At 31.4% G+C, this 13241-nt stretch overlaps 7 long non-coding RNA genes across 7 annotated transcripts; 4 read left to right on the top strand and 3 right to left on the bottom strand.

The window, feature by feature from the left end:
• The first annotated feature begins 299 nt into the window (after positions 1-299).
• Positions 300-1538, top strand: LOC128213674 (uncharacterized). The gene is made up of 2 exons (XR_008257780.1): positions 300-408; positions 1034-1538. It is a non-coding gene; the product is annotated as an uncharacterized LOC128213674 (long non-coding RNA).
• Positions 1539-2663: 1125 nt separating this feature from the next.
• On the bottom strand, positions 2664-4143 carry LOC128213665 (uncharacterized). Its single transcript, XR_008257770.1, has 2 exons — positions 4015-4143; positions 2664-3128 (listed from the first exon to the last, which is right to left on the bottom strand). It is a non-coding gene; the product is annotated as an uncharacterized LOC128213665 (long non-coding RNA).
• A 15-nt stretch (positions 4144-4158) lies between these two features.
• Positions 4159-5383, top strand: LOC128213669 (uncharacterized). The gene is made up of 2 exons (XR_008257775.1): positions 4159-4253; positions 4879-5383. It is a non-coding gene; the product is annotated as an uncharacterized LOC128213669 (long non-coding RNA).
• Positions 5384-6508: 1125 nt separating this feature from the next.
• LOC128213663 (uncharacterized) lies at positions 6509-7997 on the bottom strand. The gene is made up of 2 exons (XR_008257768.1): positions 7860-7997; positions 6509-6973 (listed from the first exon to the last, which is right to left on the bottom strand). It is a non-coding gene; the product is annotated as an uncharacterized LOC128213663 (long non-coding RNA).
• A 6-nt stretch (positions 7998-8003) lies between these two features.
• On the top strand, positions 8004-9228 carry LOC128213670 (uncharacterized). The gene is made up of 2 exons (XR_008257776.1): positions 8004-8098; positions 8724-9228. It is a non-coding gene; the product is annotated as an uncharacterized LOC128213670 (long non-coding RNA).
• Positions 9229-10354: 1126 nt separating this feature from the next.
• Positions 10355-11843, bottom strand: LOC128213664 (uncharacterized). The gene is made up of 2 exons (XR_008257769.1): positions 11706-11843; positions 10355-10819 (listed from the first exon to the last, which is right to left on the bottom strand). It is a non-coding gene; the product is annotated as an uncharacterized LOC128213664 (long non-coding RNA).
• Positions 11844-11849: 6 nt separating this feature from the next.
• On the top strand, positions 11850-13074 carry LOC128213668 (uncharacterized). Its single transcript, XR_008257774.1, has 2 exons — positions 11850-11944; positions 12570-13074. It is a non-coding gene; the product is annotated as an uncharacterized LOC128213668 (long non-coding RNA).
• Positions 13075-13241: the final 167 nt, after the last annotated feature.

The following is a 13241-nucleotide window of genomic DNA, read 5'->3' as shown; positions in this document are numbered from 1 at the left end:
GGATTATACCTATCACAGTGTGTCAACGTTATGCCTATTGTTATTTTGGACTATAGGGTGTAGTTTTTAAAGTCATACACAATATGGCGGCGATTATGCGGGAATGAAATTGAATGTTACTTCGAACACGTTCTTCTACAAAATAACGGACCTGTAGTTAGTGCTATTGCTTTAACATCAATCGAAGCAAAAATGGCATCAATGTATGCGTCTAAAAATGTATAATTTAGATGGAGACAATCCAGAAATGAGCTGCCAGGAAGTGATCGATTTCGGACACGAAGGTACATGTACATTCTCGACTTTCCAATAGACCATAATCCTTTGCGGCATGGTGACTTCCGGTTTATTTCCGGGTTATAACGAAGTACAATAACAGCGATAAATACGGACAAATTATCATTCCTGGTTTGTTATAATTTATTTATTTTTATTAGATTTGTCATTTTAATGAGTTTATATTACATTATTGTGATATTATTTGAATGTCATGAGCTATAAATCGCTTGACTGTTTACTTGGACAGTTAGTTCTGGTGGGTGGGGTAGATGGTTCAGAAAAGACTGCAGTTACTATTCTTATTGGAGTTTTATAAACAACAAATCCTCATCTATTTTAAAACATTTGTTTTGAAAATTAACACAAATAATACATTAGTCTGTTTTACTATCTGACAGTCATAATCTAATGAGGAATCTGTATGTACATTACCAGGTATAACTAATAGTCTTATGAATGAACATAAATAAATCATCATCAATATAAATTATGATATTTATACTGCTGTGTGTATTTTATTACTATGTAATAAACATTTTACTTAGAGTAATTATGTCATGCTATCACCTGTGTAGTCCTCTGAATGATTTGTTATTTTCAAATATTATGATGGCCACCGGACTAGTCGCATACCCCCAGGCCTGGAATTAAATCGGGTTCCAGATTGTCTTAAAACCCATTCATAAATAAGTCTGAGAGTAACTTACTTTTTTTATAAAAATATGCTTTTTATGTTCCATTCCTTTCTTTACAGATATGATTCAAATATGCTGATGTTACCTTCTGAGATCATTACTTTCAATGAAGAACATCACTACAATTGGTTGGGCTGCTAGATTGGTAGCACCGTGATGGACAGCTAGTACCCGACATGCTATTGTTGGTTTGGCATCTATTGCTTACTGGGCCGCTATATTGGATGGACCATACGTGTTGGTTGAACAATTATAAATGGTTGGACTGGAAGTGTTGGTTGGACCACCAGTGTTGTTTGGACTGCTTGTTGGACAGAATGTGTGATAGACAACTAGTGTTATTTGAATCACTGTTGGGTCATATTGGTTTGATTCCCATTGCTAGTACTTGTTGGATCTCTTTTGTTGGTTGAACTGTTGTTTTTTGACTGTTATTATTGATATTCATACATATATAATATGTTAAGTGCTTAGTATTCAACACTTATTATTATTATTGTTATCATAAGAAATATTATTATTCAAAAATCATATAAATATATAAAATTAAATATTTTTTTATGTCCTTGTACTTCAGTTATGTTTTACATTTACAATGTGCATCATAATGTTTTATTATATGAACAACTCTTTTTATAGATATTTAAATAAACATTAATTCTGTACAACCATTTTTTGTTTCTTTTGCTACAATCTGTATGATAGTGTCAGACATTTTCTACAGAAATGATAAATTTGTCATAAAAAAGCACAGCAAAAACATCAGAGCTTATGGTAACTTCTTTAAATGCTGATTCTCATCAAAATGAATAAGTTGAATTGCATCATTGAATGTATGGTTCTTCATTAAATTTGATGAGATCTCCTGCCAATTGACCTTTAGGGACATGCACCTTTAAAACTGCAATCTTACAGATTAACTGATTTTGATATAATTGCCTTCAATTCAGTCAGTCATGTAAGATGATTCACAAAATAACAGATCTCAGTTGTTTGAAACACTGTCAAAAGACTTCTTAAAGCGTTAGAAACGCTTTTTAACCATAAATATATCCATTTTCAAACAAAGATACGTACAAATGTTATCTGATCTTTTATCACTGGTTTTCAGACATTTTTTTGTAAAACCGGTCAAGATAATTCTGTAAAAATGTTTTTTGATCTTCCATCAGCAATCTTATATCACTGGTTTTCAGACATTTTTTTGTCAAAATGGTCAGTCTGAGAATGCAGCTTTAAACTTGAGCACTGTATTTACAATGATGAACAATTTTAGTTATGAAAATTAAAATACAAAGGAGCAGATGTATTGAATCATTCAAGTCTTGAAATATTATGTATTATCTTGCTGGACATGAGCCTATTGTTTCTGGAAATTTGCATGTGTACCAAGTTTCATTTAAATCTCGAGGCTGTTTGAATTTGGGCCAAGAAAATATTCGGCCTACAGTACTGCGCTAACGACACCTAGGCTTATTGACTATAACAATACTAAAGTAACATGATAGGAAAAAGCTCGAACCAATGTTTGCCAGAAAAAGCACGGTGCTCCAACAAACTAAGTTAACCGGGTGGCTAGTTATTGCCCACAAACGTTAACTCGATTTTATGTCTTTTTAATATTAACCATGGGAGTTTACACAGTCATTGGAATAAAAAGATCATAGACAATCATATTAATAACAACGGTATTTTTTACAATTTAATAATAACATTAAACATGATATAATTCAATAACAATAAATTGTCCTTGGTATGCAATAATCCCTTTAAAGGTTCATTTGCCAAGGGTTAAAAAACCACATCTTGCTTCTTCTTGAAAAATCTCTTGTCCGACTGTTATCGGCTATAAAGTGTTGTTTCACATCTTGTGTCATAATTTTAAGTTCTAAATGTCTACTTTTTGTACCAAACATTTAAATTTATGTCACTTGTGTGCATTTCTTTAGTCCTTGCAGTCAATAAAGTTTTCATTCATATTGACACACTTCATTTATTTTATCTCTGTTCTTGAACCGATTCCGTCTCTTGTGTTTTGCACAAATTTTTCTTGTAAAACCACTGATATAGCAGGTGCTATCAGATCAATGATATCAACTGCCTACTCCTGTTGAGCATCAACTTGGCGGAATCAAACATCCAGAATGGACATCTCTGAAATAAAATAAATAGTTTTATCATCATCCAACTTAGCCAGAAAAAAATAAAAATATAAAAGACTCTTAACTGTTAAAGCTGCACTCTCACAGATATACCGTTTTGACAACTTTTTTTATTTGTTGTCTTGGAAAGAGGCAATTTCTGCGTAAATATCTGCAAACCAGTGATATAAGCCTGCTGACAAAAAAAATCAGATCACCGATTTTCATATCTTCATTTAAAAATTATTATTTTATGGCTAATTTTAAAAGCGTTACTAACGGTTTAAGAAAAATGCATTAAAAATTATTTTATATATTTAAAAATGAAAATCTGCGATCCAATGTTTTGTCAGCAGTCTTATATCACTGGTTTTCTTGCATGTTTGCATAAATTGGCAGTCGAAGACAAAAAAAACAGTTGTCAAAATGTTTAATCTGTGAGAGTGCAGCTTTAATATCAGTCAGATATTTAAATAGTTACAATTTACTAGTACAATATTAATAAGCTGTTATTTTAAGACCTGCATATTTGTTTACATACAGCACAGCAGTCAGTATTTAAATGCCCTTCTTAATCACATTTAAGCTTCATTTACTTGACTGTTTTGAAGTTGCAGATTTTAACAATTTCACACTAATTGCAACATATCATTCATTAAATTTAATAACAAACTCAACAAACCACAATTGAATGCATAATTTATAACAACCAATATGTATTTGAAGTCTTTGAGAACTACTATGAAAGTCTTTACCATTATATTTGTTATTTTACCCCACCCACTTAAATGTGTATTGAAGTTGGGTATAAACGTCAAAAACTTCATTGACATTTACAAAAAACGGTAGATATTTATAGAAGAATGTATAACCTGATGTTCCTAACATGTTTTACTCACCTATCGATCTATTTTGCCAAGTATGCTCTTCCTTTCACTCGTATCGATAACTAGGAAATTGAATGCGGAAATAAACCGGAAGTCACCTTTGTCGCAAAGCATTATGGGCTTCTGGAATAAGGCGTATTCTCGACTTTCCAATAGACCATAATCCTTTGCGGCATGGTGACTTCCGGTTTATTTCCGGGTTATGACGAAGTACAATAACAGCGATAAATACGGACAAATTATCATTCCTGGTTTGTTATAATTTATTTATTTTTATTAGATTTGTCATTTTAATGAGTTTATATTACATTATTGTGATATTATTTGAATGTCATGAGCTATAAATCGCTTGACTGTTTACTTGGACAGTTAGTTCTGGTGGGTGGGGTAGATGGTTCAGAAAAGACTGCAGTTACTATTCTTATTGGAGTTTTATAAACAACAAATCCTCATCTATTTTAAAACATTTGTTTTGAAAATTAACACAAATAATACATTAGTCTGTTTTACTATCTGACAGTCATAATCTAATGAGGAATCTGTATGTACATTACCAGGTATAACTAATAGTCTTATGAATGAACATAAATAAATCATCATCAATATAAATTATGATATTTATACTGCTGTGTGTATTTTATTACTATGTAATAAACATTTTACTTGGAGTAATTATGTCATGCTATCACCTGTGTAGTCCTCTGAATGATTTGTTATTTTCAAATATTATGATGGCCACCGGACTAGTCGCATACCCCCAGGCCTGGAATTAAATCGGGTTCCAGATTGTCTTAAAACCCATTCATAAATAAGTCTGAGAGTAACTTACTTTTTTTATAAAAATATGCTTTTTATGTTCCATTCCTTTCTTTACAGATATGATTCAAATATGCTGATGTTACCTTCTGAGATCATTACTTTCAATGAAGAACATCACTACAATTGGTTGGGCTGCTAGATTGGTAGCACCGTGATGGACAGCTAGTACCCGACATGCTATTGTTGGTTTGGCATCTATTGCTTACTGGGCCGCTATATTGGATGGACCATACGTGTTGGTTGAACAATTATAAATGGTTGGACTGGAAGTGTTGGTTGGACCACCAGTGTTGTTTGGACTGCTTGTTGGACAGAATGTGTGATAGACAACTAGTGTTATTTGAATCACTGTTGGGTCATATTGGTTTGATTCCCATTGCTAGTACTTGTTGGATCTCTTTTGTTGGTTGAACTGTTGTTTTTTGACTGTTATTATTGATATTCATACATATATAATATGTTAAGTGCTTAGTATTCAACACTTATTATTATTATTGTTATCATAAGAAATATTATTATTCAAAAATCATATAAATATATAAAATTAAATATTTTTTTATGTCCTTGTACTTCAGTTATGTTTTACATTTACAATGTGCATCATAATGTTTTATTATATGAACAACTCTTTTTATAGATATTTAAATAAACATTAATTCTGTACAACCATTTTTTGTTTCTTTTGCTACAATCTGTATGATAGTGTCAGACATTTTCTACAGAAATGATAAATTTGTCATAAAAAAGCACAGCAAAAACATCAGAGCTTATGGTAACTTCTTTAAATGCTGATTCTCATCAAAATGAATAAGTTGAATTGCATCATTGAATGTATGGTTCTTCATTAAATTTGATGAGATCTCCTGCCAATTGACCTTTAGGGACATGCACCTTTAAAACTGCAATCTTACAGATTAACTGATTTTGATATAATTGCCTTCAATTCAGTCAGTCATGTAAGATGATTCACAAAATAACAGATCTCAGTTGTTTGAAACACTGTCAAAAGACTTCTTAAAGCGTTAGAAACGCTTTTTAACCATAAATATATCCATTTTCAAACAAAGATACGTACAAATGTTATCTGATCTTTTATCACTGGTTTTCAGACATTTTTTTGTAAAACCGGTCAAGATAATTCTGTAAAAATGTTTTTTGATCTTCCATCAGCAATCTTATATCACTGGTTTTCAGACATTTTTTTGTCAAAATGGTCAGTCTGAGAATGCAGCTTTAAACTTGAGCACTGTATTTACAATGATGAACAATTTTAGTTATGAAAATTAAAATACAAAGGAGCAGATGTATTGAATCATTCAAGTCTTGAAATATTATGTATTATCTTGCTGGACATGAGCCTATTGTTTCTGGAAATTTGCATGTGTACCAAGTTTCATTTAAATCTCGAGGCTGTTTGAATTTGGGCCAAGAAAATATTCGGCCTACAGTACTGCGCTAACGACACCTAGGCTTATTGACTATAACAATACTAAAGTAACATGATAGGAAAAAGCTCGAACCAATGTTTGCCAGAAAAAGCACGGTGCTCCAACAAACTAAGTTAACCGGGTGGCTAGTTATTGCCCACAAACGTTAACTCGATTTTATGTCTTTTTAATATTAACCATGGGAGTTTACACAGTCATTGGAATAAAAAGATCATAGACAATCATATTAATAACAACGGTATTTTTTACAATTTAATAATAACATTAAACATGATATAATTCAATAACAATAAATTGTCCTTGGTATGCAATAATCCCTTTAAAGGTTCATTTGCCAAGGGTTAAAAAACCACATCTTGCTTCTTCTTGAAAAATCTCTTGTCCGACTGTTATCGGCTATAAAGTGTTGTTTCACATCTTGTGTCATAATTTTAAGTTCTAAATGTCTACTTTTTGTACCAAACATTTAAATTTATGTCACTTGTGTGCATTTCTTTAGTCCTTGCAGTCAATAAAGTTTTCATTCATATTGACACACTTCATTTATTTTATCTCTGTTCTTGAACCGATTCCGTCTCTTGTGTTTTGCACAAATTTTTCTTGTAAAACCACTGATATAGCAGGTGCTATCAGATCAATGATATCAACTGCCTACTCCTGTTGAGCATCAACTTGGCGGAATCAAACATCCAGAATGGACATCTCTGAAATAAAATAAATAGTTTTATCATCATCCAACTTAGCCAGAAAAAAATAAAAATATAAAAGACTCTTAACTGTTAAAGCTGCACTCTCACAGATATACCGTTTTGACAACTTTTTTTATTTGTTGTCTTGGAAAGAGGCAATTTCTGCGTAAATATCTGCAAACCAGTGATATAAGCCTGCTGACAAAAAAAATCAGATCACCGATTTTCATATCTTCATTTAAAAATTATTATTTTATGGCTAATTTTAAAAGCGTTACTAACGGTTTAAGAAAAATGCATTAAAAATTATTTTATATATTTAAAAATGAAAATCTGCGATCCAATGTTTTGTCAGCAGTCTTATATCACTGGTTTTCTTGCATGTTTGCATAAATTGGCAGTCGAAGACAAAAAAAACAGTTGTCAAAATGTTTAATCTGTGAGAGTGCAGCTTTAATATCAGTCAGATATTTAAATAGTTACAATTTACTAGTACAATATTAATAAGCTGTTATTTTAAGACCTGCATATTTGTTTACATACAGCACAGCAGTCAGTATTTAAATGCCCTTCTTAATCACATTTAAGCTTCATTTACTTGACTGTTTTGAAGTTGCAGATTTTAACAATTTCACACTAATTGCAACATATCATTCATTAAATTTAATAACAAACTCAACAAACCACAATTGAATGCATAATTTATAACAACCAATATGTATTTGAAGTCTTTGAGAACTACTATGAAAGTCTTTACCATTATATTTGTTATTTTACCCCACCCACTTAAATGTGTATTGAAGTTGGGTATAAACGTCAAAAACTTCATTGACATTTACAAAAAACGGTAGATATTTATAGAAGAATGTATAACCTGATGTTCCTAACATGTTTTACTCACCTATCGATCTATTTTGCCAAGTATGCTCTTCCTTTCACTCGTATCGATAACTAGGAAATTGAATGCGGAAATAAACCGGAAGTCACCTTTGTCGCAAAGCATTATGGGCTTCTGGAATAAGGCGTATTCTCGACTTTCCAATAGACCATAATCCTTTGCGGCATGGTGACTTCCGGTTTATTTCCGGGTTATGACGAAGTACAATAACAGCGATAAATACGGACAAATTATCATTCCTGGTTTGTTATAATTTATTTATTTTTATTAGATTTGTCATTTTAATGAGTTTATATTACATTATTGTGATATTATTTGAATGTCATGAGCTATAAATCGCTTGACTGTTTACTTGGACAGTTAGTTCTGGTGGGTGGGGTAGATGGTTCAGAAAAGACTGCAGTTACTATTCTTATTGGAGTTTTATAAACAACAAATCCTCATCTATTTTAAAACATTTGTTTTGAAAATTAACACAAATAATACATTAGTCTGTTTTACTATCTGACAGTCATAATCTAATGAGGAATCTGTATGTACATTACCAGGTATAACTAATAGTCTTATGAATGAACATAAATAAATCATCATCAATATAAATTATGATATTTATACTGCTGTGTGTATTTTATTACTATGTAATAAACATTTTACTTGGAGTAATTATGTCATGCTATCACCTGTGTAGTCCTCTGAATGATTTGTTATTTTCAAATATTATGATGGCCACCGGACTAGTCGCATACCCCCAGGCCTGGAATTAAATCGGGTTCCAGATTGTCTTAAAACCCATTCATAAATAAGTCTGAGAGTAACTTACTTTTTTTATAAAAATATGCTTTTTATGTTCCATTCCTTTCTTTACAGATATGATTCAAATATGCTGATGTTACCTTCTGAGATCATTACTTTCAATGAAGAACATCACTACAATTGGTTGGGCTGCTAGATTGGTAGCACCGTGATGGACAGCTAGTACCCGACATGCTATTGTTGGTTTGGCATCTATTGCTTACTGGGCCGCTATATTGGATGGACCATACGTGTTGGTTGAACAATTATAAATGGTTGGACTGGAAGTGTTGGTTGGACCACCAGTGTTGTTTGGACTGCTTGTTGGACAGAATGTGTGATAGACAACTAGTGTTATTTGAATCACTGTTGGGTCATATTGGTTTGATTCCCATTGCTAGTACTTGTTGGATCTCTTTTGTTGGTTGAACTGTTGTTTTTTGACTGTTATTATTGATATTCATACATATATAATATGTTAAGTGCTTAGTATTCAACACTTATTATTATTATTGTTATCATAAGAAATATTATTATTCAAAAATCATATAAATATATAAAATTAAATATTTTTTTATGTCCTTGTACTTCAGTTATGTTTTACATTTACAATGTGCATCATAATGTTTTATTATATGAACAACTCTTTTTATAGATATTTAAATAAACATTAATTCTGTACAACCATTTTTTGTTTCTTTTGCTACAATCTGTATGATAGTGTCAGACATTTTCTACAGAAATGATAAATTTGTCATAAAAAAGCACAGCAAAAACATCAGAGCTTATGGTAACTTCTTTAAATGCTGATTCTCATCAAAATGAATAAGTTGAATTGCATCATTGAATGTATGGTTCTTCATTAAATTTGATGAGATCTCCTGCCAATTGACCTTTAGGGACATGCACCTTTAAAACTGCAATCTTACAGATTAACTGATTTTGATATAATTGCCTTCAATTCAGTCAGTCATGTAAGATGATTCACAAAATAACAGATCTCAGTTGTTTGAAACACTGTCAAAAGACTTCTTAAAGCGTTAGAAACGCTTTTTAACCATAAATATATCCATTTTCAAACAAAGATACGTACAAATGTTATCTGATCTTTTATCACTGGTTTTCAGACATTTTTTTTGTAAAACCGGTCAAGATAATTCTGTAAAAATGTTTTTTGATCTTCCATCAGCAATCTTATATCACTGGTTTTCAGACATTTTTTTGTCAAAATGGTCAGTCTGAGAATGCAGCTTTAAACTTGAGCACTGTATTTACAATGATGAACAATTTTAGTTATGAAAATTAAAATACAAAGGAGCAGATGTATTGAATCATTCAAGTCTTGAAATATTATGTATTATCTTGCTGGACATGAGCCTATTGTTTCTGGAAATTTGCATGTGTACCAAGTTTCATTTAAATCTCGAGGCTGTTTGAATTTGGGCCAAGAAAATATTCGGCCTACAGTACTGCGCTAACGACACCTAGGCTTATTGACTATAACAATACTAAAGTAACATGATAGGAAAAAGCTCGAACCAATGTTTGCCAGAAAAAGCACGGTGCTCCAACAAACTAAGTTAACCGGGTGGCTAGTTATTGCCCACAAACGTTAACTCGATTTTATGTCTTTTTAATATTAACCATGGGAGTTTACACAGTCATTGGAATAAAAAGATCATAGACAATCATATTAATAACAACGGTATTTTTTACAATTTAATAATAACATTAAACATGATATAATTCAATAACAATAAATTGTCCTTGGTATGCAATAATCCCTTTAAAGGTTCATTTGCCAAGGGTTAAAAAACCACATCTTGCTTCTTCTTGAAAAATCTCTTGTCCGACTGTTATCGGCTATAAAGTGTTGTTTCACATCTTGTGTCATAATTTTAAGTTCTAAATGTCTACTTTTTGTACCAAACATTTAAATTTATGTCACTTGTGTGCATTTCTTTAGTCCTTGCAGTCAATAAAGTTTTCATTCATATTGACACACTTCATTTATTTTATCTCTGTTCTTGAACCGATTCCGTCTCTTGTGTTTTGCACAAATTTTTCTTGTAAAACCACTGATATAGCAGGTGCTATCAGATCAATGATATCAACTGCCTACTCCTGTTGAGCATCAACTTGGCGGAATCAAACATCCAGAATGGACATCTCTGAAATAAAATAAATAGTTTTATCATCATCCAACTTAGCCAGAAAAAAATAAAAATATAAAAGACTCTTAACTGTTAAAGCTGCACTCTCACAGATATACCGTTTTGACAACTTTTTTTATTTGTTGTCTTGGAAAGAGGCAATTTCTGCGTAAATATCTGCAAACCAGTGATATAAGCCTGCTGACAAAAAAAATCAGATCACCGATTTTCATATCTTCATTTAAAAATTATTATTTTATGGCTAATTTTAAAAGCGTTACTAACGGTTTAAGAAAAATGCATTAAAAATTATTTTATATATTTAAAAATGAAAATCTGCGATCCAATGTTTTGTCAGCAGTCTTATATCACTGGTTTTCTTGCATGTTTGCATAAATTGGCAGTCGAAGACAAAAAAAACAGTTGTCAAAATGTTTAATCTGTGAGAGTGCAGCTTTAATATCAGTCAGATATTTAAATAGTTACAATTTACTAGTACAATATTAATAAGCTGTTATTTTAAGACCTGCATATTTGTTTACATACAGCACAGCAGTCAGTATTTAAATGCCCTTCTTAATCACATTTAAGCTTCATTTACTTGACTGTTTTGAAGTTGCAGATTTTAACAATTTCACACTAATTGCAACATATCATTCATTAAATTTAATAACAAACTCAACAAACCACAATTGAATGCATAATTTATAACAACCAATATGTATTTGAAGTCTTTGAGAACTACTATGAAAGTCTTTACCATTATATTTGTTATTTTACCCCACCCACTTAAATGTGTATTGAAGTTGGGTATAAACGTCAAAAACTTCATTGACATTTACAAAAAACGGTAGATATTTATAGAAGAATGTATAACCTGATGTTCCTAACATGTTTTACTCACCTATCGATCTATTTTGCCAAGTATGCTCTTCCTTTCACTCGTATCGATAACTAGGAAATTGAATGCGGAAATAAACCGGAAGTCACCTTTGTCGCAAAGCATTATGGGCTTCTGGAATAAGGCGTATTCTCGACTTTCCAATAGACCATAATCCTTTGCGGCATGGTGACTTCCGGTTTATTTCCGGGTTATGACGAAGTACAATAACAGCGATAAATACGGACAAATTATCATTCCTGGTTTGTTATAATTTATTTATTTTTATTAGATTTGTCATTTTAATGAGTTTATATTACATTATTGTGATATTATTTGAATGTCATGAGCTATAAATCGCTTGACTGTTTACTTGGACAGTTAGTTCTGGTGGGTGGGGTAGATGGTTCAGAAAAGACTGCAGTTACTATTCTTATTGGAGTTTTATAAACAACAAATCCTCATCTATTTTAAAACATTTGTTTTGAAAATTAACACAAATAATACATTAGTCTGTTTTACTATCTGACAGTCATAATCTAATGAGGAATCTGTATGTACATTACCAGGTATAACTAATAGTCTTATGAATGAACATAAATAAATCATCATCAATATAAATTATGATATTTATACTGCTGTGTGTATTTTATTACTATGTAATAAACATTTTACTTGGAGTAATTATGTCATGCTATCACCTGTGTAGTCCTCTGAATGATTTGTTATTTTCAAATATTATGATGGCCACCGGACTAGTCGCATACCCCCAGGCCTGGAATTAAATCGGGTTCCAGATTGTCTTAAAACCCATTCATAAATAAGTCTGAGAGTAACTTACTTTTTTTATAAAAATATGCTTTTTATGTTCCATTCCTTTCTTTACAGATATGATTCAAATATGCTGATGTTACCTTCTGAGATCATTACTTTCAATGAAGAACATCACTACAATTGGTTGGGCTGCTAGATTGGTAGCACCGTGATGGACAGCTAGTACCCGACATGCTATTGTTGGTTTGGCATCTATTGCTTACTGGGCCGCTATATTGGATGGACCATACGTGTTGGTTGAACAATTATAAATGGTTGGACTGGAAGTGTTGGTTGGACCACCAGTGTTGTTTGGACTGCTTGTTGGACAGAATGTGTGATAGACAACTAGTGTTATTTGAATCACTGTTGGGTCATATTGGTTTGATTCCCATTGCTAGTACTTGTTGGATCTCTTTTGTTGGTTGAACTGTTGTTTTTTGACTGTTATTATTGATATTCATACATATATAATATGTTAAGTGCTTAGTATTCAACACTTATTATTATTATTGTTATCATAAGAAATATTATTATTCAAAAATCATATAAATATATAAAATTAAATATTTTTTTATGTCCTTGTACTTCAGTTATGTTTTACATTTACAATGTGCATCATAATGTTTTATTATATGAACAACTCTTTTTATAGATATTTAAATAAACATTAATTCTGTACAACCATTTTTTGTTTCTTTTGCTACAATCTGTATGATAGTGTCAGACATTTTCTACAGAAATGAT

Source organism: Mya arenaria, chromosome 13 (assembly GCF_026914265.1).
Source record: "Mya arenaria isolate MELC-2E11 chromosome 13, ASM2691426v1".
Taxonomy (NCBI): Eukaryota; Metazoa; Mollusca; class Bivalvia; order Myida; family Myidae; genus Mya; species Mya arenaria.
This window is presented reverse-complemented; position numbering and strand designations above follow the sequence as displayed.